The sequence below is a fragment of the Acinonyx jubatus genome, chromosome A3 (assembly GCF_027475565.1).
Source record: "Acinonyx jubatus isolate Ajub_Pintada_27869175 chromosome A3, VMU_Ajub_asm_v1.0, whole genome shotgun sequence".
NCBI lineage: Eukaryota > Metazoa > Chordata > Mammalia > Carnivora > Felidae > Acinonyx > Acinonyx jubatus.
Window position 1 is genome coordinate 60,206,146 of NC_069388.1, and position 27,712 is coordinate 60,233,857.

Sequence of the window (27,712 nt, forward strand, 5' to 3'; positions counted from 1 at the left end):
CAGACAATAAGAGGGATGTTGGAAATCTCTAGCAGCTGCTTCTGGCCAGTGAGATTATCAGCTGGGTGGCAACTTCAAAAAAGCAAACCACACTAGAAAAAAATGTTATAAAACATACTGTACTCTTCCCACAACACAGATCCAGTCCTGTCCCCTACCTGCATGCCCTGACAGTCCCCTCTGTGGGGCCTCCTTTCCCATCTGCAGTATGGGGATGAAGAGAAACACAACTCAAGTGTGTGACTGTATACAAAGGTGCAGGCTTATCTCTGTATTAAATGCACTAGGCTTGCTGCTCTTTTTCTGTTGTTCCATCTACCCATTAGGATGGCTTCCCTCTCTTCACCCTCCCTGTCCTTTTAATGTTCTTGTCAACTGAAGTATACTGCTTTTCCCTGGTCCCCCTCCTGAGGGCTTGGAAACCAAACCATCCAGATGACAGCATGTGTGAATGCTTTAAAGAGACTACCCACCACATGAGGGCCATAGGGGCTCACGGGCACTTGGTTTACCTTCTGCTCCCCAGCCCCCGCCCTGCACTGGCTCCATGGTATCTGCTCATGAAACAATCTTGCCTTACATGTTACTGGGCTACTGGGTCAGGGAGCAGCACGCTATCAGGAAGGCAGTTGCTGAAAACAAAGACTTTAATCCAAACTTTAAAAAAAAAAAAAAAATCTACCATCTGACTATGTGACTACTCATACTGTGAAAATCTTCTAGAAATGCACAAAGCTCACCTCCCACTCCTTTTTGGAAATACAATTTGTTTTTGATTAACTGGGTCTCAACTGAAATTAGATACAGATGGAACTTAGTGTTCCTACTATTGTCTGTCTGACACAGTTTGGGTTTTGGTTTTTTTTCTCCACCACCATAAAGAAATGAAGCTTCATTTTATTCCCCGCCCCCACTATAATTTTCTTTCATTATGAAGTTAGCGTTTATATGCTTCTTTGGAAAGTGTTTTATTTTGTTCTAAGCAGAAAGAGTCCACATATTGTAAAATAATAATTTTAGAAAACAAACCCTTCAAGATCTATTGTGAAACCCAAAGGAGCGAATATTTCACCTCAAAGTGTTATCTGGCCAGATTTGTGGCAGGTGTCCACCCTTCACCTAGCTGTCACCACTGACAGGGCCCCTAGATTCCCACCTCAGTGACTGGGAGGCTAGTATAGCCTGTGTGTCACAGGCTAGTATAGTCCTAGTTCCAAACAGAATGCGAGGAAGGAAAGGCTCCCCACAAGGACAATAAAGGCTCAGGACCAAACCAAACCACAAATACCTCTGGAAGTACCTCACATCTAACCAATGAGAATCAAACTCCCTTCCCGAAGCCCCAAGCTCTTCCTCTATGTTTACCATAATACCACAGGCGTGGGGATTTGGGGTACCTCTGTGAGGCCCAACTGAGAAGACCATCATAGGATGGACACAGTCCCTCCCATACAGTGTCTTCATCTTCACATGGGGATCCATACTCCAGAGCCAGGTACTGTCTCTTTTTAGAGATTCCCGTGTGACGAGCAATATGGTCAGGAAAAGGAAACCAGCAGAAAACCTCAGCCCTCAAGAGGACATTCTTGACTTTTTGGGGGTGGCAGCGCTGTTCCTTTTCCCTCCTGCTCCAGTCTAGTCTCCTCCTCCTCCAAAACATGGAGTCTTCCTTCCTTCCTCCCCAAGCCCTTCCCTCCCCCACATCCAACACACCATCAAGTCCTCGTGACACACCCAGAACCGGAGCCCTGCTCACTATCCCCATAGCTCCCACCTCACTTCCAGCCACCACACCTTAGGAGGTCACAAGGAGTTCTGGATGAACTCCATCGTCCTGGGCCTTTCTGGACTGTGCACATCACTCCACAGGCACATGGGTCCTACAAAGATGTTAATTCCAAACAGAGGGAGTGGAAAAGGCAGACGGGAATTTGGCAGCTGCATAGGGCGAGGGTGTAAAACCCTACACAAAATTCCATGTCAGCCAAGGACAAAAATTCAAACCAAACAGTTAAAGATGTCCCTACCATCTCCCTCTGGAAACAAGTTACGTGCCCAGTTATGGCAGGGAGGTGCGTTCCTGTGCATCCTCTCAGCTTCAGGGAGGGGAGCCCCTTCCCCTTTCTTTCTCTGCCAAGAAGAAAACTTTAGAGCCAAATTTCCCCCAGAGCGAGACTGTCAAAGGAGTCAGGCACCTCGGGGTTGCAGCACAGTGTTCCAAAATCTCCAAGATAAAAGATGCTGAACCACTTGGTACGGATGGTGCCAACAGATGGAGTGTAAATGACAGCTCTCATTTGGTGCTTCAGTGAACCAGTGCCCATCAGAGTCATTCAGCATGATAGGGCCCTTTGCCAGCACCGAGGACAACCACAAAGACAGGGAAAGGTTGCAGGCCCGGCCTAGTCCTCAGTGTGTGCCTCCATTCTCCTACACCATACCAATTTTATCCACTAAGCCATCCAAAAGATGATGCCTACATCCCTCTCCCTTGAGGCCCAATATAGCATTTCCAACTAGCCACCAGCTGTGGACTCACAACACCCACTGAAGTGTGAGGCCACATTCACTTCAGAATTGGCTTCTCCTGGATTCTTTCCCTTTGGGGCCCCACCATGCTCAGAAGCTCAGACAGATCTGACACAGCTTTCCAATCATCAACCGAACTGGTCACTCAGTTCTGCCCCCTCTTCCTTTGAGGTTTATCTGCTCTCATCACCCTCTTCTCTAATACCACTGGCATCCCACACAGGACTGAGGCAATAGGCCCAGAACTGGCTTCCCAGTGAGGCTGAGAACCAAAACTACATCATGTACACACTCATGCACATGCATATGCATGCACTCACTTAAAGGCAAGGGCTTGGAGTCTTTAGGTCAAGATGTGAGGCTTCTATCTTATAGCTCTCACATCAAGATCCCACAGCACTCCTCACCACACCCAGAGGCAGGAGCTGGCTCCAAGCCCTAGACCTCTTCCTGAACCCCAGCCTCAAGTAGCCCTCCCTTTAAGGAGCTCTGGCTCTGCTTCCTGTTTACCCAGCTCATTGTGTTGGAACTTCTTTTCCATTGGGTTCTTTTCTTAGGTTAGACTTTATTGCTTTTGACCAAGAGTCACTATAAGACTCAGGGAGCAGGAATCATTCATTCAGGACATAGCATCTCCACCATGAACTGGCAAGAAAGTATGTGACTTCAGAGTGAGAGCCTATGAATCATGATAGCACCACTAAAGTGACAATTTCAAAAACAGAATTCAGAATGAGGGGCACATCAGTTTATAACTTTAAGATGGTACATATAGAGCCCAAGGAGGCAGAGCTGGTCAATGGAGAAGATTTTCAGTTATCCCTTACTAGTATTGCTACTTACATGTTTTGCTTTGGTCATTGTCGTTCAATTGAGTACACAGGAACTGAAATTATAACACTTTCAGACACTCAGTGCCCATATCCTAGTTTCTAATACCATTCTCCAATAAAAGGGATGAGGGTTCTTTGTAGAAATGGCTGATTCTAGGGCTCGGGCAGGAAAGTAACAAGATGAGCGTGGAGTATCTTGCAGTGTCGAAAAGACGTGTTAAAACAACAACAAAAAACAAAAACCCAGTAAAAAGCCCCATAATAATGGAGTATGTCAAAGGGTCCCGGGAGCCAACTGAAAGAGCTTCCAGTGGCCAAAGCTGGAACAATGTGAGCAATGAAATAATTAAGCTAATACTGACTTATAACCCAAAGTCTAAAATAAATATCCATGAATCCATACTAATATAAATGAACGAGTGAATAAATAAAATTCTTCCCATACTGAAGAATTCCAAATAACTTATGTCCTAACCCTTCAAAGAGGTAAAGCCACTCACCCCTTACCTGTGGGCTGCACATGGCAACTGTCTTCCAGAAAGAATGTTACACAAGAGGTGGGGAGTATACCTTTACAAGGAAGAAACCTGATAAACCTTACCTGAGCCCAGTGCTCAAGGTCAGCGTCCACAGTGATAAGTCATGTTGACAAGTGTGTGCCCTGCTGTGATGTAACCAGAAGGGTACATCATCCTTGTGGCCTTCCTCTCCGAATCCCACATCCCCAGTATTACATGAGGAAAACATCAGACAAACCCATGACAAGGGTGGGTTATAAATATCTGGACAGTACTCCTCAAAACTGTCAAGGTCATCATAAGGGAAGTCAAAACTTCTCACAACCAAGAGGACTCTGAGGAATTAAGATGAGTAAGTGTAATGTGGTGTCTTGGATAAGGATCTGGGGACAGGAAAAGGACATTAGGTAAAACTAAGGAAATCTAAATAAAGCATGGAGTTTAGTTAATAATAATGTATCAATATCAGTTCATTAGTTGTGACTAATGTACCATGATAATGTAAGATGTTAACAATATGGGAAACGGGTGGGGGCAGGAGATATAGAGGAACTCTGTACTATCTTCCCAACTTTTCTATAAACCTAAGACAATTCTAAAATTTAGAAGTTTATTTAAGAAAATAATCTTAGCTCTGAATCAACTAGCCTTCCCTCCACCCCCACCTTTTCTTAAAGCAGGAATGGTAACCTATACTTATCTCCCCACAGCACTTAACTACCTCTGGCCTCCTTAGGAGCCAATCACGGCACATTTGTGGGCTTGCTGAGTGTTCACTTCCAGTCTCGCCCATGCCTACTTCCTGCTGTTGGCTGAGGCCACTAATACAATGGCTCCAGGTCAAGGCGGGCAGACTCCTCACATGACAGTTCCCACCGGGCTAAGGCCCTCAGAAGTAGAGCAATCAGACATTTGAGAAGCAGCTGCCTTCCCCTTCATGCAACCCAGCCTTCTAAGAATTGGCTTCTATTCCTAGACTCCTCTGATGTAACTCATCTGCAGGAATCCAGCACATGATCTAAAAGCTCTGTGGTCTGGGCCTAATTCACCCACCCCAAGCTGTAGGGCCTCTGGGCAACTCTGGGGAGCCCCTGCCTGGCCTGAGCCAGGTCTCCCTTCTTCTGGCTCCCCTGCAAATCCACCAGTTTCCACCTTTTTAGGCCACTGAGATGCATCACTGCTTGGGTACATAGGCTGATGAGAAATGGAAGGGGTTCCTCTTCCTCGAGGAACTAAGAGCAAGGAAAGGAGCAGGACAGGAAAAAAGCAAGAGAAAGAGAGAAGATGAGAGAACAAGGCAGCGCTGTGCTGGATTAGGAGCAAGATTTTTCAAACTTCCCAGACTTGCAGCACCCCAGGAGAGTTCAAAGCACCTCTGCTGTTTCACAAAGCGTCACTGTCATCACTGTCACCAGGATACGTCGGATTCTTGGACCATCTTGTAAGAGCGCCCACAACGTGTGTGCATTTCCATAAAACTTGGCCTAATTCATTACTGAGACTTCGGGAAACAAAATAAAATCAGTCAATGTCATTACGGTTCCCCAGGAAGATACCCGGAAACAGACCAGAAAAAGCTAGAAATTGAGCCTTCTGTTATAGGGAGGAATCAGGAAACACAAACCCGCTGCCAGGGACCCTGGAAAACCACAGTCCACTCCATGGGGCTGTGGCAAATTTCCCATTGAAGGTGGTGATTCAAAACTTCTACAAAGTCCTGTTTCTAATTTAACTTTCTCATCAGGAGGCACCCCTCCCTTCATTTTAGTGAAACTTAAATAATTTTTAAGAAGAAGAGATCATTTAATATGGGTGGGTTAGCAAATGGCACATTTTAGTACTTTAGACAAGGTGTTTCCAACAGATTACTATATTCTCAGTTACAGACTTACCTCAAGATAAGAATATTCTACAATGACAACAGAACTCTGGGTTAACCCATTCAAAGTATGATGAATGAAGAAAGCTCTCAAAAGTCTCACTTAAAAATCAAAATACTCTCAATAAGATGCTTAAACTCTGAAATCAACAAAATAAAGGAACCCACAGCTGAACTGCCATCACTAGAAGAATGGCAGCAGTGGTCCCTAAGTGACAGCTGGCCCTACAGGTGGGGACAACCAGACAGACGCCAGCTGCCCAGTACCCACGTCATGCCGGGACCCACCCTGGGGGTTTTCGAGGAATCCGACCCTGTAGTCAGCCAAGGAAAGCAAGCACAGGAACGCTAAAAGGAAAAACCACCACAGTTCTCTTACTGCAAGTTTGGAAAGTAAAGGAGGAAATCCCCACTCATAACCACACCTTCACTGCAGTTAGCTCTCCAGTTTTACAGATAAGACCAGTGTGTACAAAAGGTAGAGTAGCCTGCTTTTTCATTTGCATGTTAGATTGTAAACATATCTCATGCTTGGCCAGGCTGCATGTGGATCATATATTAAAGACCACATCAACATCTTCATGCACATTCAGTTTTTAACTTAATCTAAAATTATGTCTAGGGCTCCTGGGTGGCTCTGTCAGTTAAGCGTCTGACTCTTGATTTTGGCTCAGGTCAGGATCTCACAGTTTGAGATCAAGCCCCATGTCAGGCTGCACTGACAGAGAGGAGCCTGCTTGAGATATTCTCTCTCTCTCTCTCTCTCTCTCTCTCTCTCTCTCTCTCTCTCTCTCTCTCCCCCTGCCCCTTCCCTGCTCACATTCAGGCACTCTCGTTCTCGCTCTCTCTCTCTCAAAATAAACATTAAAAAATAGTAATAAAATAAAATATGTCTTACAAAGAAGATATCGTGTGGCTGTTTCTTCAGCTCTAAGGCAGCCACCAGCCGGGCAGCAAGGCTATAAAGACCCTGCATAGTGGTGGTGGTGGAGGTAGGGATAGTCTTTCCTGGTGCGAAGGCCAGACCTCTTGGTAGAATGCAGTTACATCCCCTCGGGTCGGCCTGTGCACAAAGCATCCATGCAAAGCAGACTCATAGCAGAACTGGAGTGTGCTCCGCCACCATGTGTATGTGTTGGAGGGGTGGGGGTAGATTTGCTGCAAGAGTGAGCATGAGAAGACTGGAGCCCCTGCTCTCTGGCAGGATCTCAGGCGAAGCCATTCACTACAGCACTGCCAGTAACATATTTTATACCATAAATCACAAGATTTAATAGCAGCCTAAATGCCTGTTAGGGACACAGTAAATTATGGTTCAGTCATATGGTAAAATATGGTGAAAAACCGTGTAGAATTTGAAATGGAAATCACTGAGTTTATAACAACTGACAGGTGAAAAAGTAAAATTCTAAGATCTACCAGAATACACAGAAGTACACATACATACACACACACACACACACAAAGTGGAAGATGTTAAGAAGAAAATATATTAAAATGTTAACACTGGTAATGGTTGTGCCGTGATTTTATTGTCTATTTACTGGACCATGTTTTTCTAAACCCGTTACAATAAGCATGCAAAATTTTATTTAACTGTACCCACATTAGGTGGTTTAGTATCTCCACACTATTTTGAGCCTTCTTGTAGTACCCTATCCTTCCCACGCTGCTCCTGGGGATAATTCTTCCTCCTGCCTCCCAGACTCTGCTGGAAGAGCTCTGCTGAAAGAGGGGACCTCAAATGCCTAACCCCTCCCCCAATCTTACACAGTGCTTGGCACACATCCCCTCCATCACCCTAGTCACATGGGAAGTTCACACTTCAGACTCTCAGTTCTCAGGGCAGTGATTGGGGCTTGGCCATGCCTGTACTGCAGGGCCAATGGACATAAAGCTCCAGTGAGCCTGGCAGACAAGGAGTAAGGGGGAGCCAAGAGCAGGCTACACAGCAGAAGGGGAGGCGGGGATTCAGAGGGCTGAGATCCAGGGATGGGCACCCTGGGGGCAGTTTTAGGAACAACCACAGAGAGGGAAGCAGAAGTCCAGAAGTCTAGCTTGGTGATGCTAGACATCCCTGCAGACATAAGAAAAGTAAGGAAGTAACAGGACTTCAGAGGCAGGTGCTGAGTCCTTTCTGGAACCCAGGGTAACCTGAAGTGACAGAGGGCAGTGACTGGAGGTGGAGAGTATGGCACAGTCATGGGTCAAGGAGGAAGGGACTCCCAAGCCCACTTATGGAAGGAGATGTAGGATGAGCAGAGAAAGAGCCCCAACTTCATTTTGAGGCCTCTGGCTCTCTAGAGAGAATCATGCATATTTCAGTTTATGTGAGGAGGCAAAGGGGGGGAGTGAGGTGGGGAGCAAGAGCTTCTTTACGCAAAAGGAAAGGCTCCCAGCAGATAGTAGGAAGGAAGACTTCACTGAATAAAAACACAGGCCATCTGTCAGACACAGACCATTTGTTCACCCAACCCTGGATGGCCGCACAGCGGAGTGTGTCCCTGTCCCACCGTGAATGGGGACAGAGCAGCTGACAGGAAGGTGGGACAGGCCTGGGAAGAGGGGGGAACAGAGAGCCTGTCTGAGATGCTATCTTTAGGGCAGGGCTCATGAGCCATGTGAGTGACAAGTGTTTAAAGCAGAGACCAAGGGGATGCTCAGTGGCAGACAGAACCTGCCCGAATGAAGGCAACTCTGCAGCAAAGGTGGACCCAAGACCAGCCTGTGCTTTGCCATGGGAATCAGGGCAGGCCCATACCTGCCCCAGCATGCTCCCAGTAGAGCAGGGCAGGTAAGATGAGAAAGAGGAGGGAGCAAAGTCCATTGGGACTTGGCCCCACCCTGAACTTGACTATTCCCTTACCACTTGGGGGGCCAGGCAGCCAGAAGCTCAAATACAAGCTATTTCTGACCATAGGCATCTCAAGACTGAAACTGAGAATTAATAAGCAGTGCTTGCTTTCCATCCCCCAGGAACCAAAATCTGTGAACACTGAGTCACAAAATACAAAGGTTTAAGTGGGTAAAAACAATAAAATGTGAATTGAGGACAGTGGTAACCTCAGGGAGAGAGTCGGGGCCCATGTAGTTTCTGTTGTATCAGAAATTAAATTGTCAAGCTGAAGACATTTCCGTGTATTATTTTTCCTGTAGGTTTTCATATAAAGTATCACCTAAAAATTTTGTTATTAAAATAAGGTAGATCCCAAATCCTTATCTGTATTATATTTTCACCAATCCTTTTACTTTTCTTTCAAAAAAGTAACATAGGTGTCATAAAATTCTAAAGCCATGCATTTCTGTTAAATGAGAGGATATGCACCCATCATTTTAGATCACATCCCTGGATGTCAACCACACTTGCCCAATGTCAGTACTGACTTGCTGGTTGCTGGCATCCATCCCCCACGACAGGCCCACTTGGGAGACAACTCCATTCAGGCAGCAGTGACAAGTGGAGGGGCCACCGCACAGCTGCACCCAGCCTGCCCCTTTCTACCTTCCAGGAGAGCCAGTTACACCTGTCTAGAAGTGCCCGCCTTTCATTTTCAACCCACACCAGCCTGCCCTCCTCGTGGGGCCCTCACACCCTAGACCAGGCTTGACTGATCCTTGACCTCCACAAGGCCCACCTAGACTTGCACCAGTAAGTTAAAGCATTCCTGGCCAAGAGGTTCCTAAGTGGCGATTTAACCTGCCATCCCTGGGGCGGAGGAGTGGGTTTACCCAGACCTCCAAGGTCTTCACCCCCAAAATGTGATAATGTAGGAGGTACGGGCACAAAGCAGGGGAAAAAGGGATCAGAAATCAGGGTCCCTCACATCACCTGCTGTGCCACTTTCTTTACCACTGCTTCTGTTTATCGAAACTTTTCCAGTTTTTAAAGTACAGTGTTGAGCTAATAGGCCAGGAAAAGATATCACACAACCCAACTCCAATGTGGTAGACCCGAAATAAAGGGGAAAAGAGAAGCAAAAAGTGCTGTTGCTGCAGCCTTCACTAAAGAACAGAAAGCCTGGCGTGGAGGCAGGGGTGGGGTGCACCCCGAAGACCAGCTGCCAGACGCTCACATCCAGCAAGCATCCCACTGCAGACTGCAGCTACCTTTCTCCCCTTCCTGGGGTTCTACAAGGCACCATTTTAGCAGGAAGGACAGCCAAATGCCTAGAAAACCTCTCCAAGGGTAACCCTGCTTGCTTACACTGGGTCACTTGGAGATATAACAAAACGTCCTCATAAATCTGCTATCGAGGCTCAATGTAGTAAGATCATCTCATATGGAGAACTGTGGCGTTAAATTACATGAGGGATGGTGTCAATGAATCTTTATACTACTTCAGACAGGTAAAACACATGCCAACCTTAAGCCAAATGCAGCTCCACAAAGAAGCCAGCACCCTCGCCGGGCCACGAGATTACCCAGGGGCCGATGGCAACCAGAACCAGTGACTGCAAATGAATAAGGGTTCTGGTGGCCAAAAGTGGTATGTTTGAAACATGCCAAGTGACCGAGCTGGCTCTGCCACATAAAATGCTTCGAGGCTTTTGGGAAAGACATGCAGTTTCTTTCCTTCTGGAGCATTTTCAGAGGAAGATATCTTGACCCCACTCAGAGGCTCACACCATGTCCACAGATACTCCTCCAACCCCTCCTATTCACAATCCCCTGGCCTCTCTGTGGGGCGAGAACTTACACTGAGTGACACTCAGTGACACCCATGACCTCACGATAGAAGCACCAGATGCAGGAAAATTTTACAGGTGCTCTAGTTAAATTCTGTTTTGTCAGGATCCCCACCTCCAAAGAGTTTGGAGTTGAAAGGTAACCAGCAAGTGAACTGGCAGCACGCCTGGTGCCTGGCATGTGAGCATGGGAACAGGTCACACAACTCCTCATTCTGATGGCTGGAAGGTCAAAGGCATGTGGCGGCCCTGCCTGCCTGCTATCCCTCCAAAGGGGAGTGTGACTGGAGAGACAGACACATGGGCACCAGGGCCACACCTAGCAACAAGGCAGGCTGGTTGAAGATTCAGTGCCCTGGAGGGGCTGAGGCTGCAGCTGGCTACTCAGAGGGCTGGAGATGGGGCTCGTTCTGCCTGACAAGGCTGCCAGCCAGGCGCAAGGGACCAAGTGTGCAAATGCACAGTGGTTGGGTGGCCACCTTGGTCATTTAGTCTCCAACACAAAGGGAGCCTACCAAGACCTGAGACCGCATAAGAGGGAGCCCAGACCGAGGCCCGGCTCTCCAGAACTGACAGTGCTAGGGAGCAGTCAGCAATGATGTCCCTAACAGGTAAAGTTACAATAGGAGTCCTTTCTGCAGCAAAAACTATACTGAGCCAAGAGAAACCATGACAGGACACTGGATAAAATCTAGGCTAGTCACCTGAGCCTCCTGTCTCTGAGCCTCCCTTCCTTCCTCTGCATTTGGAAATAAATAATAACTACTTCATCAGGTGGCAGGGGATTCATGAACAAAGCACACCTGACATGATGCCTGGCATGTGAGCCAACCTCTCCGGACAGGGGAGTCCTCCACCTGTCCAAGGCAGTGAGGGCACAGGATCCTCCAGGGGCTCCTCCACGTATCCTTGCAAATCAGGAAGAAAGGCTTTCTGCTTCCCTGAGGCTGAGAGGAGCAAGCCCAGAGGGAAGGGTGCTGACACTGCTAGCTGAGGAAGCCCAGCAGCTCCCGCTGGGAGAGACTGACCTCAGGCAAGACGGACCCCCAAAGACAGACCCCCCCCCCCAATTGGACTACGTGGAGGCAATTTCTAAGGCCATAATAAGATAAAAGTATGTCTAGGAAAGGCCTTCTAGAAAGTCACATACAATAGGCCTGAGGGAGAGGGGCGGTTTTAAAACCTGGTATGGCCCAGTGAAGACCCTGAGGAAGGAGTCCAGCTTAGGGCCAGGCACAACAGGGCTCTAAAGATCATCACATGGTAACAGCTCAACCCAAGTGGCCACCCAGGAACCAAGGAGATTGGGCAGGGCTCAGTATTTTTTTTAAATGACTATCCCTTGGGGAAGAGGAGAGGGAAACAAGCTTGTTGGTATCCTCTGTACCCCAAATTCCATTTGTGACTGTTATTTGTTTCAGAGAAGCTGGCACATGACAGATGTTTTATGTATCAAAGTAAACCAAATGGGACCTCATCCTTACACTCTGTCCGCGTGGTTTTTGCCAATTGACCACCTGCTTGTGTCACAGACAATATGGATTCCAGGGCACAAGTGGGTTCTGTGCCTCTCGACACACTTGAGAAGAACCTAACGCAGCACACCTTGTCAATTTATAAACAGCGGGGTCACAACTCTGGTCCCCATGGCTGGGACAAGCTGGCTCAGACCAATTATTCCCATGAAAAGATGCCAACAACCCAACTATCCATTCATGTCTGAGGACTCTGTGAACTAGAATTGGCATGTGATTATTACAGTGAAATAAGTGGGCTCCTAGCTTTTAAGCCACCTTGTTACCACTCATGGTGGTGGGGTAGCCTTTGGGACATCTCATGAGGCACAGGCAGGAGGAGCTCCTGCCAGAGTACAGCAGATTCTGTCTCCCCCATCAGAATGGCTGCCCACTAGAGGGGGCCCAGGAGCCCCTCCAAACACTCCTAGAATTAGAAGTGTGAGCAACTGGCACTGAAAGAAGTAGCCCAATTTGGGGAAGGTAATACAAATAAGGTAATATCTCTAGTTGGGGGTTGGAAGAGGGACAAGTGTCCAGGACAACTTGAAGTGCAGTCCACAGACCAGCAGCATCAGGGTCATGCAGGAGCTTGTAGGAAGTGCCTGACCTATTACAGCCAACTCCCTGAGGGTGGAGCCCAGGAATGTGCCTGGAACAAGGCCTCCAGATGATTATATGGCACTGAAGCTGGGGCACATATGTCTGGTTTCCTGTCTTAGAAAGAGGCTTGAAGCTTGAAACAACTGTTTCAATTAAGTCCTCATGCTCTATGAAGAATCAGACTTCCCTCTTTTCAATAAACTGAAAGAGCACAAGACAAAGACAAGGGTGTGGGCTATATCCATGTGCAGTGATGGAAGAATGGAATGCAGAGGAAGCCAGGACAGAATGGGACTGGTAGCTGCACCCTCCTCAGCCGTCCCACTCCAGCTTCCCACCGTCCCCCTACTGGGGCACCCTCTCCACAGCCACAAAGTTGGCCAAGAAAAAGATCAAGAGAGATCACCGCTGTTTGGTGCAAGGTGTGTGTGTGTGTGTGTGTGTGTGTGTGTGTGTGTGTGTGTGTGTAACTCAACACCTCCCCACAGTTAACTCAGAATCTGGGCTAAGCGCTGCCCTGTCCCCACTCTGACTGGAACTTCAGCACGGCTGGGTGGAAAGCCACTCAGCAACTAGGCTATAAGGAAGGCTCTTTGCTGCCTATGCTCTGGAATCCCTCAGGTCTTGGGCAAATGACCTGGTCCTCAGATCAACAGATAAGAAACAGAATGTTGCAAAAGCTCCCCCCAGACACAGAGGCATCCTGGCTCCAGACAGAGCAGGAGGCCTCCCCTCACACCTTGAAAAGAGAGGCCTTCACCAAGCCCAGTCTGTCTGTTTGGCCGGCCCGAGGCTATCCTCTTGGGTGGGAGGGAGGATACTATGACTTAAACACAGTGTGCTTGAGACAGGAAAAGGAAATACCCACAAATTAAAAAGTACACCCTATTTTAGCTCTAAACACACATCCCTCTCACAGAAAGCAATGTCCAAAATAGCACATCCTATTTCAGGGAGATCAAAGGCAGCTCCTAAATGGGCCACAAAACAGACCCAGAGTTTGGAAAGTCAGGGCTATGTAATAACACAAGGTTAGAGGCTGTAGATGGTGTTTAACCACCTCCCACTCCAGCCCACTTAAGACCCAGGAGACTGAGACACTAAGTCCTCCTGACTCAGATTCTATCCTCCACGGCTCTCCTCCCATGTGGGGGCTCAGGCAGTGGCAGTCAGAGAAGCCCCCAGCCTGTCCTCCCTCACCCACCATAGTGTCTGGGGCAGGAGCAGCAGACCCTGATAAATGGACACAGGCAGGAAGAGGTGGGAGCAGGGTGTGGCAGAGGGAGAAAGCCCCTGCTCATCAGCCAAACTTTTGGCCAAAGAGGGTGAGTCACTCACGGAGGGACTGTGACTAGCATGATCTTATTCTCTCACAAAGGGAAGGAAGTTCCCATAACACCAACATTGTGTCCTGGGGACAAGGGGCAGGGAAAGGTGACAACCAGCCAAAATGGCTCAAGATCTGCTGGAATCAAGGCTCTGGTTAATCCTTTCTTGTTAGGCTGTGGTCTGCGAACATGGTATTATACCTCATACAGAGAGAAGCTGCAAAGCAAAGATGCCCCTAGAACTGGGGAACAGAGCCTGGAGCAGTCACTTGCTGAGACCATGGTTTCCCCAATTCAGGCAGGGTGGCCAGAATGTGCCACCACACCTGCTCAGCACCACTCAAGGCCACAAGTGTGCTGCTGCTGCTGCGGGTACCTCAGGGAGTCAGGACGGCAGGTGGACTGACGCAGCATGCCTCCTGTTCCTGGAAGGGGGCCTACCCCACAGTCAGGAGCATAGCCCAGAACCAGACCATCTGTGTTCATTTCCCAGCCCTGCCACCTCCCAGGCCACACATAACCAGGGCTGAATAGCTCAACCTCCTGCTCCTCAGTTTCCCCCTCTGAAACCGTCCTACGAAGCATCTACCTCGTCGGCTGTTGCATAGACGAGATGATTTCATCCCCGTAAACTGTATGTGGCACACACACAAGCGTTTGCTGCTATTCTATCACTACTACCAAGGCTATGCGACACTCCCAAGCCCCCGGGACTCTTCCATCCATTCAGAAACAAGGGTTCTGGAAGCACTCGTGCCAAGCCACTGGATCAAGGACAGCAGAGAAAGGGCTGTAAGCACCCGGAGAACACAGAAAACTTACAACAGGAAATAAGGCCTTGATGAAAGTCGATAAATCTATTAAAAGCACCCATTAAAAACCTGGCTAGAAAAGAATAGGCCAGAGGGCCCCCTGAGAATTTCTACTCTGGCAACCAGAAACTGAGAGGCAGGCCCCACTCCCTTCTGGAGCTGGACAGGTCTCCTGGAACCCCACTCCCGACCACAGCCTCAGCAGAGTTAGGCCTCCAGCCCTTTCCTCCCTGCACACACCCAGGGCTGGGCCACAGCACTGTGATTAGTGCCTCCTGAACTCCAGGACTGGGGACTGGAAACCTGATGGGGCATGGGGGGAGGCTGCTGCTCACCCCCAAAATAAAGGGTACAACCCAGCTAGAGACAGTCTCTGCTCTGAGGAACTCCTGGGCTTGAAACCTCCTGAGGGCAGACCAACAAGGCAACCTCCACTCAATGTGGAGCCATGTTGAGACTTGACCAAGAATCCAGTCAGGGGTGAGTATATACAGACCCTTAGAACCCAGTGCAGTTAGCACAGCACTGTGTGTGTGTCCTAGCAATGCCTGACCAGAAACCTGGGGTTACCTAGCACTGAATAAGCAAAACTCAAATTCTAGGAAGTATCAAGACTCAAATTTTTAAAAGGTTTCTGCAATCTTGATTTAAAAAAACAAATCAAGCTAATATGAGTCAATATGGGGGCGCCTGGGTGGCTCAGTCGGTTAAGCATCCAACTTCAGCTCAGGTCATGATCTCACGGTTTGTGAGTTGAGCCCTGCATCAGGCTCTGTGCTGACAGCTCAGAGCCTAGAGCCTGCTTCAGATTCTGTGTCTCCCTCTCTCTCTGCCCCTCCCCCACTCGCACTCAGTCTCTCTCTCTCTCTCTCAAAAATAAATAAACATTAAAAAAGATTTATAATATGAATCAATATGAACCCTCATTATCCTATGTGCCCATTCTAATTAAATTCTTTTAAAAGTTTTGAGATTTAAAAAAAAATTCAGGTGGCAAGTATGACTCGTTTTATTATGATGAAAAACGTGGGCAAAATCTCATTGCTAAGGAGGCTTGTTACCACCAAGCTATTTGGAGTTGATTTTAGTAAGATTCTACCATCAGATCTTGACTACCTGTGGGTGGATTAAACATTTGTGGATTTAGCCTTGGTAAACAATGAGAAAGTAGTGTATCTGTGGGAAAAAATTAAAACCATTACAACTGCACTCTACAGTTATTTGGAACTACTGACAACAAAGGGGGACACACAGGGCCCCCACAGAAACAGGTCCTTCCCCATCATGGAGAGTGCTGCTCCCCTCCTCCCAGAATCCCCACCCCAGTAAGGAAAACGGGATGAGGAGTGGGCTGCCCTGTTTGCCACAGCCATAACCATTTTTGGTCATGCAGTGAAATACTGATCTTTTAAAGTATAAAAACAATGTATCTGTGAAGTTCAACGTGCTTCTCAATTTTACATGTAACTTTTACCAAATTAAACTCATCTCGAACTACATTTTGACTCCTTTTATATTACCTGTGATTTTGCTTTATCCAAGGTCTGCCCCTTCCCTCTCCGACCTCATCTGTCTTCCTGGTTGATCAAGAGTTGAGTTTCAACAGCTGGGGGGCAGAGATGATTTCAGTACTTGAACCACAGCCCACGGATGGGGTTTTGGAAGGTTCTCTGTGACCTAGAAATCTGACAGGCTAACTCTATGACTCAAATGAAATCCATTCCACGGCTTTCTCAGCACGCACAGGATGCAATCCAAAGTCCTTCAGCAGCATGAACCTGCGGCCCAGCTACCTTTCCCAGGCTTACTAAACGCCACACCACAGGTGGTTTCTCGCAGGCTTTCAAGTATGTATCTCCATGTCTTCTCTCAGGCTGTCCCTGTTCTTGTTCTTGTGGGCTTGGGCTTGACAATTCCTACTCATGCTTCATGACCATTTTAAATAGCAGTTCCTCCGTGAAGCTTCTCCCACATCCAGGCAGAAATAAATACCCTCTGCTCTTTATGACACAGCCTTCTCTATAGCCATAAAGGAAAAAACCTTTAATATCCTGTAAATCCCCATCTCCCCTGTACTCAAGGGAAGGGACTGAGTCATCTCCATCTTTAACCCTTCAGTGCTCAGCACAGAGCTGACCCATGGAAGCAGCACCAAACAAGATTTTATTAAATGACTGACTGACTGAAAAAAATAACTTTTGTATCTCCAGTGTCCCAGATGGGTTCAGTCCATTAGAAAAATTATTTGGAATGCTTTTTTTTTTTATCAATAAAATAGATGTTTTCTTAAAAGCCATGACTATAAAATAATGAAACTGATTTTCCTGCACTTCGCTTAGGCTGATGCCAATGGCAATGGGCAAAGAGAGGCTGCAGACTGCCAGGGAGATGGTGAACTGCCAAGGTAATGGCAGCCTCGTTGAAATGGGTCTGCAGTCTCCAGCACCCCATGGAATACCAGAAGGCCAAGACCTGGGTCAGGAGCTTGGTTTTAATCTCGTCTGTCACTCAGCAGCCAGGAGACAGTGGGCAGCCAGTTATCTGCTCCAGCCCTCAATGACGGCTTTGGAGTGAAGGTCACACAGCACAAGTCAGGGCTCATGTCACCCCAGGCTCTTCAGAGCACAGAGCAGTGAGGTCTCTGAGGCATTTCCATGTTACAAATAACACCACACTCCTCCAAGCCCAACCACTTTGGAGGACATCCTTGTATGCAGGAGTGCTACTTAAAAAAACAAAACCAGGGGCGCCTGGGTGGCGCAGTCGGTTAAGCGTCCGACTTCAGCCAGGTCACGATCTCGCGGTCCGGGAGTTCGAGCCCCGCGTCAGGCTCTGGGCTGATGGCTAAGAGCCTGGAGCCTGTTTCCGATTCTGTGTCTCCCTCTCTCTCTGCCCCTCCCCCGTTCATGCTCTGTCTCTCTCTGTCCCAAAAATAAATAAACGTTGAAAAAAAAAAAACAAAAACAAAAACAAAACCTGCCACGGACCCCACCAAGCACCCAGAAGGATGGGAGATTGCCCACCTACTGCGCCATGGACACCAAAATCCACTTGGCAGCAGGCTAATCTTGAGGCTAACAAGGTAATTTTAGATACTATTAACACAAAAAGAGAAATAAAGGGAGACTAAAACAAAACCACAGGTGATTCCATAACCTGTGTGTATGACTTTCCACACAAACTATTAAATTGATGCAAGCTTTAGAAGGAAGACACAGAAACATACATGTCTGTATATGGCAGACCACCTCCCGAAGGATGCACAAAAATGCTGGGCCCACTGGTTGCCCCTGGAGAGGGGAAATGGAAGACAAGACAGGAGCCATGATTTTTCTCTCTATACCCTTTTGTAATTGTTGAGTGATATCACAGGTAAGTAACACCCTCATAGCATGTAACTATGTAAGACAGGTAATAGCCTCAAATAAATTTTGAAAATGACCCACGTGAACAAATTGTATTTTTCCCAATATCATATGTATTAACTCTCAAGCATGTTTCATTCAATTCTGGTGAAGTGGAAAGTCAAGATAATTCAAGACCCAGATCAGCTTTTTAATGCTGTGTGACCTTGAGCAGCCATTTAACAAAAGTGTCACTTCCAGCTTCTGAGAAACAAGTAAACCATGCCCTTCTGTTTCCAGGGGAGGCTAGATGGGACAGAAGGACAGACATAAAGCACCCTGTCCACTGTGCAAATGGAAGTTGGTGCACCCCCAGGATGTGAGATGGACAGATGAAGGCAGGATGAGGGGATGGACACGGGGAAGGTGGGGTAGTCCATGGGCCAGGAGTGAGGGTGCTCCAGACTACAAGGTGTCACGTTCTCCCACTGACTCACCAAGGCTCAAGAGGCAGCAACCAGCCCTGCAGCCACTGCCTGGCCTGTGTGAGGCTTCTGACCACAACACAGCTTTCTAAAGCAGCCCACCACGGCCAGTGCCCAGAGATTTCGGGAGAGGCAGGAGTCGACGACTTGGCTATTTCCCTTTCTGTACTGCACCTGTGATGCCCTCCCTCCCTCCCTCTGCTCTGTGGCTAGTGAAAGAGCAGCTCAGCATAGCAGAAAGGAGCACCTCATGGAGAGAGGGAAGCCAGGAGCCTAGGCTTGAGATCCAGCTCCATCCCGGGCTAAGCTGCACGGCTCTGGGCAAGTCACTCAGCCTTTCTGGCCTCCAAATCCCTCTTCTACAACAGGAGTACCTCGGATCCCTAGTCACTTGCCTGTTTCTGCAGATGACTTACGCCAAGGCCCACCACAGATGGTCAGTGAAGTGGGCCAGGCCTGGGGGAGGTGATGCAGAACTCCACTGTGGCCCCTCCCTCATGAAGGCACAGTCTGCAGAGCAGGGTGACACACACGAAAAGGCTAAATGAAGGAAAAAGTGCCTGGGCAGAAGCAACTGGAGAATGGAATGGGCATCTGCACCAGGTCCCTTTGCAAGAACCGCCTGGTCCCTTGGATATTTGCCCCAGTGCTTGCCTCTTTCATTTTGGGTCAGTTTCTCCCCTGTGCTTTGAGCTCCCACAAGGAGTTTTATGCTAACGCCATTCTCCCTACAGTACCCAGAGGTGCTGGGGGCAGGGCCCTGCATGGGGAATGGCAGGGAGCACCTGCTGGAGGCACAAGGTGCTACAATTTGTACATGTTCACACCACTGACCCTTCTGCTCTGCACAGGCTTTGAGGGAGCTGCCAAGGGGTGCTGGGTTCAAGTCCAGCCATGTGCCTTACACCCTCCTCCCCGCACCAAGGACCCCATCCGTGGCTCCTGCTTATCACCACCAAGGCCCTCCCCAGCTCTCTGCCAGTGTCCTGTGCAAGGGAGGTGCAGGCAGAGACAGGCCTGGCCACAGAAAAGGAAGAGAAAACAGAATCACACAGGAGATCAGAAAAGGGGCCTTGTTAGAGGGGCCTGCAGCCCAGTTGATACTCTTGGTCCCCACATACTCCTGTGGGGCACAGAAAGAGGGACAAGGACAGGCAGGTCTCAAATATGAGCATAGTACCAATGCCACAGTCAGGAGGGCCTCCCCAGCACTTTCAACGTCGCCCAAGATGTTCCCCGCTTAAATCAGCCCACACCCCTACCAGACCCTCCAGCACAGTTTGTCCGGCACAGGGTAGAATTGCAGATCCATAACCTGATCTCCATGTGCCATGACTTTAGCCACATGGGGGTTTCTCAGGTACTCCTGGGGGCCAAGAGGGCAGGGGTAAATCCACTAACAGGGTCAACGACATCTTGGGGGCCTCAGTATTTTTTTTAAATGTTTATTTATTTTTGACAGAGAGAGAAACAGAGCATGAGCAGGGGAGGGGCAAAGAGAGACAGGGACACACAGAATCGGAAGCAGGCTCCAGGCTCCAAGCTCTCAGCACAGAGCTCGACGCGGGGCTCGAACTCACAGACCACGAGATCATGACCTGAGCCGATGTCAGACGCTCAACCGACTGAGCCACCCAGACACCCCTTGGGGGCTTCAATATTTATGGGATATTTGGGAGGATGGAGGGAAGCTTGCAGATAACTGGGCTAAGCATGTCAAACCTGCAGTCCACTTAGCAAACACTGAGCTCATCCCTGATTCCTGAAAGCTCAACGTAGGATTTTAGCCTCTGAGAAGCAGTAGATTCATAAGCCTAATGTCCAAGCACACCTCACCATCATCCACACCTTCATCCACAAGAGTTTAAACTTCTCAGACAGCCTAACATGAATATTCCAAATGTGACAAAATATGACAGATATCTTATGTTAAAAAAAAATACTCCCACCTGTTACATATTTTAATTTTACATTTTCCCCTGATAGCTTAATGAGATTGCCAAGTTTAGGAAAGAAAAAAAGCTTTGCAAAACCCAAATGTTTTTTTAACCCCACAGGGTCATTCATCCCATACAGCCTCCCACGGAATGGCTGTGAAATAATGAAACAGTGTCTCTCACACGGAATAGATGAGACTGTCATTCACATTGGCCATCTGCACGCACACATCTAACACCCATGGCTAAAACCTTTTAATGTGACCTCAAATCAAGAGTTTGCTCAAATCATTCTGGTTCCTGACGCTACAGATTGAGTGGGTTACAGCAATAACGAAACCCATATTGAAGCCTATTCAAAGAAGGTCAGCAAAGTTTTTCCTGAAATGTCTTTTAGTTCCTCCTACAGCCTCGCCCTGCACCATGCCTGACGGGAAGCAACATCCAAGGAAGTGACCACCCAACTCACTACCACTTCTTCCAGAGTCCTGGAGTCATACTTCTTCCCCTTCTGCTCCTTAAGTGCCTGGCCAAGAAGGGAGAAACATTCCACCAAACTCTCCCTGCATGGGGCTGAGGCACAGCAAGTTAAGGCTCCGGGCTCCAGTTCTGCCCGTGCCCCCCAATGGAGGGTAAGGGAAGGGGTGTCCACTCAGGGACACAGACCCACAGGCAGGCTCTCAGCTCCCTTAGAGCTCAGAACTAGTGGTAGATGGGCCTCCCCTCTCCCGTTCATGCAGTGGGTGCTTACAGGCATGCAGGTCTCCAGGCAAGAGGCATCCAGATGGGGGTCATGAGTTCAGGAGACAGCCAGGGTGGGGTACATCTGTGCTTGATCAGCCCCCACAGGACAGCTCTCCCCACTTCCACACCTCCAAGACGAGGCTGCGCTCCCTAAAATCCAGGGACATGACAAGGCAAGAGTAGGATTCTGAAATCTCAAGACGTGAAAAGGAGAGGGAAAAGGAAAAAAAGAAAAGGTGGAGGAAAGTCTTCATAGCAGCCACAAATCCTATGGGATACAGACCCTGCCAGATGGGTTAATACTTCACAGTCTCAACCCACATACTATTCCTTTATATGTCTAAGAGGAACATGATCTTCATAATCAATGTCACTAAGATGACTTTGTGGCTGTAATTCCTAAACTCTTAATGAAAAATAAAGTAGCCTTTGTTATTAAGCAGCAAGCGGGGCTTTCCTGCAGCTGTCCCCCTCGCCTCCCAACACTATGCCAGGCACTTGGCTGAGCTATGCCCGGGGCCACTCACATGACGCCTGCTACAAACATGGCTGCACCTTGTTGTAAGAGATCTGGAGACAGTTGCTTGGGTGTGGGCCTCATGTGGGTCGCATCCTATGCCAATGCCATGGTATCAGGGAGAGTACCCAAGATACCATTACAGAGAATGATTTAAAAAAAAAAAAAAAGCAGGGATTAGGGGAATCACAATTCTAAATACAGTTGTCAGGATGGGCCTTCCTAAGAAGGTGCCATTTGCGCAGAGACCCAAGGAAGCTCTGAGAGCAAGAAAGCGATGTGGGTATCTGAGAGAAGAGATGCCAGGCAGAAGGCAAGCCAGGGCAACCTGCCCGAGGCCAGAGAAGGGACAGGAGGAGATGAGTTGGGCGGGGGTGGGGGGGTGGGGGAGGCAGGTGGTAGGGAGGATGCACTGTGGGGCCTCATGACCACTGCTCACATCCATGAGAAGCCTCTGGAGGGTTCTGAGCAGACGAGCAAGCTCATCTGATCTTGCTCTGAAAAGTCCTCTGGCTCCTCTGCTAGAAAGAGCCTGAGCAGGTGCAAGGGCAGCAGCAAGGAGAGCAGATGCCCTATAGCCCATGCAGTAACCAAGGCAAAGGTGAGGGCGTGAGGAAAGGAGATATGCATGTATTCTGAAGATGGAGCCAGCAGAACTTCCTGCCAGATGATGCAGAAAGTCAAGGGCTGTCAAGGACACTTCCAAGGCTTTGCTGACCACCATAGCAACAGAAGGAGCATGTGGTCATTCACAGAGGTGAGGAAGAGCAGGTGAGTACGACAATGAGTCTGGTTTGGGACATGTCATGGGTGAGATGTTTTACTGTCAGGAGGGTAGTGGATACAAGAGCCTGGAGTCCAGGGGAGACATCTGAACTGGAGTAGTATATTGAGGGACTGTCAGCCTGTAGGAAGTTAAGTGAGCCACCAGAGTGGATGACCCCACCAAAGAATGGAGCAGAAGACAGGTCCTAGGACTGGGCCCTGGAGGTATTGGGGAGTAGAGGAGAAACCAGCCCAGGAGACTGAGTGAAACAGGAGGGCAATCCAAAGTGAGGAGTCCCGGGAGCTGTGGGGAGAATGTTTCAAGGATGCGGGAGGGAGTGATGAAGGCTGGAGACCGGCCACCACTGGGGGTCAGGGAGTGGTGTATGAGAGGCTGGCCCCAGACCATGGGAGCAGCACTGATGTTGGTGGCTGGTCTACGGAAGTACAATCCAGGCTGCTAGAAGAGAGGCCAGCAGCGATGAGCAGGGTCGGGTGAGGTGGAGACCAGAGGTATTAGAAGTTTGAGGAGAAGGTATAAAAATGACCGTCTAGGATAGGAGTCAGCCACATCCTGCCCACCATTTGTTTTTAGACAGTTTTGGTGGAACACAGCTGCATGCATTTGTTGCCCCTGTCTGTGGCACCTGTCACACTACAACAACAGAGCTGGCTGGTGCTGTGACAGAGCCTGTACGGTCCACAAAGCCTAAAATATTATCTGGTCCTTTCCAGAAAAAGCAGGCCAACCCCTGGTCTAGGATTGTGGCGAAATATGCTCTGGATGCCAAGTGGTCCCACCCACGCTCTGTGGTTGTGAATTTAGAGACCTGTCAATGTGGCTGTCCTCTCCGGCCACAGGCCACTGTGTTGAAAGGCACCCACAACCAGGGTGTGGTTTCACCAAGGGAGACCTCGAAGGGAGAGAGGCCAGGGCCCTTTTCTGTCACTATTGCCACAGAGCCGGCCCCAGTGTCCAGTGGAGTACACTACACGTGTGCACATGGCCTCATTTCACCTTCCAGCCCGAGACATGGGAGCACTGAGGCTCAGCACTTAAAAGACTGGACGCCATGGGGATTCAAAACAGGCTGGCCCCAGGGTAGAAGCCCAAGTTCTGAGCCCCCAGGGCCCACCCACTCCACCCCAACTGCACTTCAGAATTACCTAATGGAAAGGTAACACATGCCAGTGCTGGCCCTACTCCCACATTATTTTACTGGCCCTGAGTGGGGGGCAGGGGGTGGAAAGCAGGCTTCCGTGTTTGTCAAGAGCCCCAGCTGAGTGTAATGTGTAGCCATGGTGGAGAAAGTTGCAGTGTCTCCATCCCTCCCTAACCCCCAGTACCTCCTTCCCCCAGGTTGCCCACAGGTGTTCGGCCGGGCTGGCTCCTCCTCTGCCATCTCAGCCACGATCTCCAGAGGCATCCACCCAATCCCCAAGGCTGGGAGTTCCCAGTAACAGGGGTCTTTGGTGACCTGAGATCCCCCTTGCCCTCAATGTCCAGCCGTGAGCCCTGTGTCTGGTCTCAGCAGGATTGACAGTCCCCTTGTGAACCATGAAGGGTAATAGACTTTAACCCTTCACCATTTAAGACTGTATTGTTCCTCCTTCACAAACTGAAGCCTCACTGGGTTCAGGATTGAGACTATCAAAAAAGAAATGCCACAGGTCTCAGGACCAAAAACGTGACCCACCGGTCTCACCCCACACAGTACTGACTCTGGTTTGGGTTTTATTCCCCTCCATTCCTTTATTACACCTCCCTGATGGCACCTTTAGATTTTCTGTTCTCTTTGCTGGGACATCAAAATTGGGGTATCTCTCATATGAGGACTTTAAGAGACAAAACAGATGAATATAAGGTAAGGAAAGCAAAAATAATATAAAAACAGGGAGGGGGACAAAACATAAGAGACTCTTAAATATGGAGAACAAACAAAGGGTTACTGGAGGGGTAGTGGGAGGGGGGATGGGCTAAATGGGTAAGGGGCATTAAGGAATCTACTCCTGAAATCATTGTTGCAACATATGCTAATTTGGATGTAAATTTAAAAAAATAAAAGTAAAAAATTAGGGTGTCTTACCCTTTACTGTAAAACCTCAATATTTTACTATTATTCCACTTATTTATGGCTATCACATGCTAAATTAGTTCATGATCTCATTGCAGTGGAAAGTAAACAAAGCACTATAATTGATAAATATTTTAAAACTCAGTTCTGGAATTCCACAAAGGAGAGGTTGAACTTCTGGGCAGTTCAATCAACAGGCTGCAATCCAAAAGTCCATTTATAAGTTATCTGGAACCCAGAGAATATTTCTTTTCACATAAAATTACCATTAAGATGGTATTTAAGTTTCCAAGCCAATAGGCAAATACCTATTTAACTCATTTGTTCTTTTGCTCTTTTAAATAAGGAAAATGTTATTAGAATACAAGAAAATCAAGAGTGTGTTCACATGTGCACATACAAGAAAATCAAATGTGAGTGGATGTGTGCCAGGTATATGCAAAACATCTGTTACTTAAGGAAAAGAAGCTTTCCATCACTCAGATGCTAAACCACAGAGGTTAAGAAGAGACTTTCTGCTTACTTCCGAGGGTGGAGGACACGATGAATCTGGGTCTCCATTGTACCTGTACCACATTGGGGGGAGGGGGGTGGCCGCTAACACTGCCAGAGAGTTCTCAGTCTCAACTGTTAACACAGACAGAGAAAGAAGGTAAACAGATGGACAGATCAAGATAACACAGTGGTGACGGGTAAACAGACAAGGGGGAAGGAGAGGCATGTACTGCATGGGCTCCAGCCATCCAAGGGGAAAACTCAGCAACTCTGTCTTCCCTGCTCTACTGGAAGAGACTCAGAGTCCAAAAGTCTGGCATGCTCACTCAGTGACTGCCAGAACATAGCATGAGACAAGCATTTAAATGAGAGATGGAGGGCGCCTGGGTGGCTCAGTCAGTTAAGTGTCTGACTTTTGATTTTTGGCTCAGGTCATGATCTCAGGGTTGTGGGATTGAGCCTAGCATCAGGCTCAGCGCTGAGCAGAACCTCCTTAGGATCTCTTTCTCTTCCTCTCCCCCACCCCTCTGCTTGTGTGCATGTTCTCTCACTCTCTTGCTCTCTAAAAATTAAAAAAACATTAAAAAAAATAAAAGAGAGCTGGAAATGAAACTGTGGGTCCCCATCAAAAAGCACGCAGACAGACACTGTCACCTGTGGCACCTGCCACTGCTATGCATTTGGTGGCTGGTCTATCACTGGGCAGGGCCTACCTGGCTTAGCTGTAAGTAAGGAGCTACATGGACAGAAAGACCCATGACCCCTGCCACTGACCAACTAGGTGACTGAACTTTTTTGCACCCCAATTCTCTCATCTGTAAGACGAGTGGTGTGCACATGGATAGAGCACAGCAACTAGCATTCAGCAAGGCTCCTTTAGTAGCTCATAATTTGTGACAGGGAATGCAGGTCACCCCACAGAGCCGTCAGGCCCTGTTATACAGTGAGTGCTCAGCAAGGTTAGCTTAAGAAACACAACAAGACAGGTGCCTTCCTATCTGGGGAGATGTCGGAGCAAGACTTGTGGGGGACAGAGAGCAGACTGAGCAAGGTGGGCAGAGCTGGCCTGGGTGTGAGGCCAGATGATCAGAGGGAGATCAGAGGCCCAAAGGCCAGGGTAGCCTGGGAGAGACCGCAGGCCCCACCCACCTGAGCAGGGGCTCAGCATGGAGAGGAGGTAGGAAGAAGGCTCCACTCTCTGGGGAAGGAGATTAACGGGGCCCAGTCAACTATCAGGGACCTCCAAATAGCCACTGAGGCAGGTGGTGAGAGAAGAAGGAAGCTGAAGATATGAACCAGACTCAGGAACATGGGCTCTTGTCAATTTTCATGTTATTTATAATATATAAATATAAATAAATATGTAATGCATATATCTGTTCACACACACATCAAAGACAACTTTCCTCAGTCCACAATAGTGGAAAGACTGTTCAAATATCTGTCCTCTGGCTCCCTGGCCCCCAACCCCAAGGCAGGAAGAGTATGTTCTATTTGCTGTTCTTTTCCTTCCACCTATCAGACTGACCAGCACAAGGAGGTATTCGAGAGATGTTTGTCCTATCAGTGAGTTGGCTATTTGCACACCTCCCAATGCACTATTTCTTTCAGAGATTAACCAAATCCATCCTAGACATCACCTGGCCTTCATGTGACTTCTCCCTGGCTGGGTCCAGGAACTCACACTGACTAAGGACACAGCACACATACCCATGCTGGACCATTTCACCCATGTGATACCATCTTATTTACACCAAGTTGTTCCATCATCAACGTACGGATGAGGAAAACGAGGCTGCCCAAAGCCATCTGGCCACAGTGAAACAAATTCATTCATTTAACAAACATGTCCCTAGCAAGGTGCAGCGATGACACCTGACCCCGAAGCTCGTATTTTTTCCAAACCAATGTAACATCATGGGAAAATGACAGGGGCTTATCTGTTCATCAGTGAATGTCCAGCAACATTACAAAATGTGGCATCAGAGAGAAGAAAGAACCATGGCCACCCAAGAGCTGCTCAGCCTCTCCAAGCCTTGGCTTCCTCATTACAACCACTGAGTGTCCTCCAAAGGCTGCTGTGGGATGTGGCAGGGCAAGTAAAGAGAATGTCCATGCTCTAACCCCTGGAACCTGCGAATGCTATTTATATGGCAAAGACTTTGCAGATGTGATTAAATTGAGGACCCTGAGGTAGACAGATTACATGACACGGGTGGGCCCTAATTCCAATCATAAGTGCCCTTACAAGGAGGAGACTAAGAGAGATTTCAGACAGATGAAGGGCACATGATAGAAGGAAGAAGTCACAGAGAAGATGCTACACAGCTGGCACTGAAGATGGAGGCGGGGAGGTAGGGGAGGCGGGGAGGGAACATGAGCCAAGGAATGCCAGCAGCCACCCGAAGATGGACAAGGCACCCCACTAATGCTACCAGGGAGAGCATGGCACTGCTGAACCCTCGATTTGGACCCTGTGATACTGATTTTAGACTTCCAGCCTCCAGAACTGTGAGAGAATACCTTTCTGTTGGTTTAAGCCACCAAGTCTGTAAGACTTTGATACAGAAGTCCTAGGAAACTAATACAAGGACACTAAATGCAGGCATGTGAAGCAATCAGCAAGGTGCCTGGCACAGCAGGAACCG

The 27,712-nt window shown here is 48.4% G+C and overlaps 1 protein-coding gene across 12 annotated transcripts in view; it reads right to left on the reverse strand.

Moving 5' to 3' along the window:
• The window catches only part of INPP4A (inositol polyphosphate-4-phosphatase type I A), a 135,945-nt gene that overhangs the window by 87,858 nt on the left and 20,375 nt on the right, over positions 1 to 27,712 (reverse strand). The window lies entirely within an intron of this gene.